The sequence below is a fragment of the Peromyscus eremicus genome, chromosome 23 (genome assembly GCF_949786415.1).
Source record: "Peromyscus eremicus chromosome 23, PerEre_H2_v1, whole genome shotgun sequence".
NCBI lineage: Eukaryota > Metazoa > Chordata > Mammalia > Rodentia > Cricetidae > Peromyscus > Peromyscus eremicus.
In genome coordinates, this window is record NC_081438.1 from 12,911,245 (window position 1) to 12,916,607 (window position 5,363).

Below are 5,363 nucleotides of genomic sequence, written 5' to 3' on the forward strand. Positions count from 1 at the left end.
AAGGTTTATGAGAAGACTAGGAACATGGGTGGACATGACCCTCCACCAGCATAGGAGGGGTGGCGGGCTTCTAACTTTCATCAGTGAACGCCCAGCCTCAGGCAAGGGAGTTCAGGGGTGACTCAGTTTCCCAAGCTATGAAAAGAAGAAAGTCCTGTGCCCGTTTTGCCTGCTAGGGAGGATGGGGGCGGGGGCCACCTGTAAAATCTCCCCTGCCTTCTTTCTTTGGCTCTGTGGAATACCACTACAGTTCTGTCTCTCCTTCTGTTCCACTGGTAGGATTTTTCACTTACTCAGCAAAGCCAGTTCATAATCATGGCCTCCATTTTACAGATGGAGAAATTCTTTTTATAAAATAAACATTGTATTCACTCTTGCAAATCGTGTACGTATATAATACACTTTGATCATATTCCCTCCCATCACCTTCTCCTGTCTTCCTGCCCCTTGAAATGAACCCCTTGTACTCAGTCTCTCTTGTACCCTTTTTAAAATTACATTATTATCTGTGTGTGTGTGTGTGTGTGTGTGTGTGTGTGTGTGTGTGTGCGTGTAAGAGAGAGAGTGTGGGAGTGCACATGCCACTGCATGCATGTGGAGGTCAGAAGACAATTTATGCGAGTTGGTTCTCACCTTGTAACATGCGGATTCTGGGGATTGAACTCAAGTCATCAGACTTGGCAGCAAGCCCCTTTTCCCACTGAGCCCTGATGCTGACCCCCACTGAGTAGATTTTTGTTATCCATTTACAACTTTGCCACTTGCAAACTTGGGTTAAACCAGGATTTCTTTGTTTTGTTTCTGTTTTTCTTTCTTTCTTTCTTTCTTTTTAATTTTGTGAGAAATTGTCTCATGTACCCCAGGCTGGCCTCGATTAAAGGCATGCACCACTGCCGCCACCGCTGCCACCCGGCTCATTATATTCTTTATTTCACAGAAGTTTGAATTTTTCCAAAATAAGACTAGTCTAGCCAGTTGCTACATGACTTTCAAAGAGACTCAAAATTGTCTTCCACACATGAATTTCTTTCTTTGACAGAGTCTCAGCTCTGGCTGTCCTGGAACTCACTCTGTAGACCAGGCTGGCTTCAAATTCAGAGATCCCCCTGCCTCTGCCTCTGCATCCCAAGTCCTGGGATCTACGGTGTGCATACCATGCCTGGGCTATGAGTAATGTCCTTAAGAGGAAGTCATAAACTAAAAATAGCTAGCTTTCTACCCCATTGTCTTACAAACACATGATATTGAAAGAAATAGATTATTTAGGAACTGGAAAGCGTTTAGAGCATGACATTTTGCTGCTTCTTCAAATTATTTTTTTATTTGCTTTGAGACAGGAGTCCCTGTGTGTTCCCAGTCTGGCCTCAGACTTGCAGATTCAAGGGCTCCCCTTACCTCAGCAGCTATAACCACAGGCACAGACCACTGCATCCCAAAGTTGATTGACTTTCAGCACGTCATAAGAGCTTTTTGTGTAGATGGGTGTGGTGGTTCATACCCGTAATCTCAGGGCTCAGGAGGCTGAGGCAGGAGAATGGCTGTGAGTTCTGAGGCCAGCCTGGGCCACAGCCTAAGATTCTATTTCTGATAACAGTTTAGGGATTGTTGAGATGGCTCAGGTGGTTGGAGCACTTAGCATGGAGCCTGAAGACCTGAGTTTTGATGGCTAGGAGGCACAGGACAGGAGAGAAGTGATTCCCACAAGTCATCCTGACCTCCACAAGTGCCCTGTGTCTTGAGTGTGTCCCACCCACCCCCAACAGATCAGTAAGTAAATAAATAATGTAGTTAAAAAAAAAAAAGATGAGGCTGGAAAGACGTTTCAGTGGGTTGAGGTGCCTGTGCTGTATCTGCCTGCCTGACTGCCCATGTTCCATCCCTAGTGTATACACACACACACACACACACACACACACACACACACACACACACATAGTGGTAGGCAAGAACTTACTTCTGGAGGCTGTCCTCTGACCTCCTTAAGTGGACTCTGGTATATCCAGGCACAAGCACACACGTGCACACCACATACATAAATAAAACGTAATAAACAAAATGTAAATAAATATATACATATAGAAAATACATGATTTTTCATTTACGCATATATTGACACATTGCAGGTAGCCAATAAATATATTGCAGTTATATTTTTATTTATCAATTAATAGGAATTTAATTTAAAACAAAAAGAAATAAAATATCTGAAGTCCCAGAAGTACGGGTGGAGCCCTGAGGATCTGGGAGTTCAAGACCAGCCTCAGCTTCGTATTAAATTCGGACCAGCCTAGGCTGTAAGAGACCCTGTTTTACTCCTCCCCTCAAAAAAAAAAAACCCCACAAACAAAAACAAAAATATATACAATTGCTCAGAGAACAGTCCCACTATACCCTAGACAAGTAATTGAGGTACAATAAATTATCTCATGTGTCTTGGCAATTCTTTTTGTTTTGTTTTGTTTTTGAGACAATGTTTCTCTGTGTAACAACCCTGGCTGCCCTGGAACCCACTTTGTGGACCAGGCTGGCCTAGAACTCACAGAGAACTGCCTGCTTCTGCCTACTGAATGCTGGGATTAAAGACATGCACCACTACCGTCCAGCACTGGCAATTCTTTTTATCTCTGAAATACAAAGCAGTAATTTATCATAAGTTAGCAAACCCAATTTTCTTAAACTACAACTGGTACAATTAGCACACAGTTGAGAGAAGAATGTTTTTCTATGGAGAATGCAATGAAGAAACATTCTATCATGTAACAAATCTCTTTTACTGAAAGTCTGAAGTTTCAAAATCAGTATTAGTAGCTCATCACTGTAATCCTAACTGGAGACGTAGAGTCAAGAGAATTCAGAGTTCAAAGTCTCCTTACCTATATAGCAAGTTGGAGGTCACCCTGGGATACATGAGACCCCCAACTCAAAACAAAAACAAAAAACCCCAAAGGTCTTAGCACACACCTTTAATCCCAGCATTTAGCGGGCACAGGCAGTCTGATCTCTGTGAATCCAAGACCAGCCTGGTCTACGTTGAGAGTTCTAGGTTGGCTGGAGTTACGGGATGAGACTATCTCAAAAATAATTAGCAGACTAGAGAGATCACCAGTGAGTTCTCCACATCTTCAGCAAGGTTTACATGTGTTTTGTTCTTTTCCACAGCAGAGTAGGAGTGATATCTGTGGTGTTATCTGCAATTCTGAGACAGCAAATGATGGCCAGAATATTTTTTTTTTTTTTTAATTTTTATTTTGCAATACAATTCAGTTCTACATATCAGCCACAGATTTCCTTGTTCTCCCCCCTCCCGCCCCCCAATGGCCAGAATATTTTTATATTTATTCAATAACCCTTGAAGATTACTGAGGGAGAACTAGTCTTTCCACCGCCAGCAAATCTGGATGGTCTGGAGCTTACTATGTAGACCAGGCTGGCCTTAAATTCACAGAGCTCCACCTGTCTCTGCCTCCCGCCTGCTGGGATTAGACGTGTATGCCACCATACCTGGCTTAATATTTTTTTTTTTTTCAAGATAGGGTTTCTCTATGTAGTTTTGGTGGCTGTCCTGGATCTCGCTCTGTAGACCAGGCTGGCCTAAAACTCAGAGAGATCCACATGGCTCTGCCTCCTGAGTGCTGGGATTAAAGGCATGAGCCACCGAGGCCCAGCTATATTTTTTAGCTAGAAAAAAAATGTGTATGGGTGGAGGCTGGATGCCAATGTTGGCTGTTTTCTTTAATTGCTTCCTACCTTACTGAGACAAAGTCATTCATTCGCTGAGCCTGGAGCTCACCAATTAGGCTGGATTGGCTGGCCAGCCAACTCTGGGGATCCTCCTGTCTCCATCCAGAGAGTGCTAGAATTACTGATAGGTGCCACCTAACCTGACTTTTACGTGGGTGCCAATGATGGAACTCAGGCACGTTCCTGATTAAGCCATCTCCTTAGTCCCATCAGCAAATGATGAATATTCTTAGCCTGGATGATAAGAAGAATAAGTACTTTCTTATTAATATTTCTTATTAATAAGTACGTTCTAACAGTTTCTCTTTAATGAAGTTCAGCTGCTACACTCACATGGGGGATGACTGGCTCTCTGTGTTTTCCCAAAGAAGGGAAATTACATTATCTCAATAGAAATTGAAGAAAAATAGGACTGAGATAGTTAAAGGAAATAGCTCCCTACGCTTTGTTTTGTTTTTTTAGACAGTGTTTGACTATGACGAACTGGCTGGTCTGGAATTCAGAGAAACCCACTTGCCTCTGTTTCCCCAGTCCTGGGATTAAAGGCCTGTGCCACCGTGCCCAGCTATATGAATGTTCTGCCAAATAGTACCTCTAAGCAGATCGGTTAGAAAGGAACAGAACAGGGCTGGAGAGATGGCTCAGTGGTTAAGAGCACTGTTACTCTTGCTAGAGGACTTGGGTTTGGGTCCCAGTACCCACATAATGGTTCACAACCATCTGTAATTCAGTCCCAGGGGATCCAACATCCTCTTCTGGCTTTCTTGATCACTGTACACGTATGGTGCACAGATACACACGCAGGCAAGATCATACACATAAAGAATTTTAAAGTTTTTTTTTTTTAGGGATAGCGGTCAGGCGGTGCTGATGAATACCTTTTATTCCAGCATTTGGGAGGCAGAGGCAGGTGGATCTGTGTGATTTTTGAGGCCAGCCTGGTCTACTGAGCTAGTTCCAAGGCCACACAAAGAAACTCTGTCTTGGGGAGGGGGCGCGGAGAACAGAAAGAATTAACATCTTCAAGTCTAAAATTTCAGTCATTATTTTGAAGTGAGAGAAAGAAGTGTAGGAAAACCAACTAACTAAAGCCTTAAGCCAGTGAGGCTGAAGAAGTATACCATCATCATTTGCCACGGTTTCCCTGCCTCCCAAGTCAATTTGAGGGGATCACGTGAATCCCTTCAAAGGGTTAGGATGTGGGTAATTCTGAACATTTAAAAGGTCAACTGGGCCCAGGTGTGGTGGTACCGCATCTTTAATCCCATGACTCGGGAGGCAGAGGCAGGCGGATCTCTGTGAGTTCGAGGCCAGCCTGGTCTGCAGAGGGCGGCGAGAGAACCCTGTTTCACTGCCGCCCCCGTCCCCCTCCACAAGCTGAACAACGGCAAACAAAAGAGCAATTGGAATTCAATAAACCTTATCAGCGGTGCGTCCTAGTCCCAGCCTGTGTGTTACGCCTCTCCTGGAAGAGACCAGAGGTCCTCACAATGTGCGAATGTGGGAATCTAGAACATTCGGAGAACGGGGTAAGCCCCGAACACAAAGCCTCCTAAACCAGCCGCGTTTCCCACGTCACCGCAGTCCTTTCCGTCTTCCGGAAGGGAACCTAGGCACTCAAA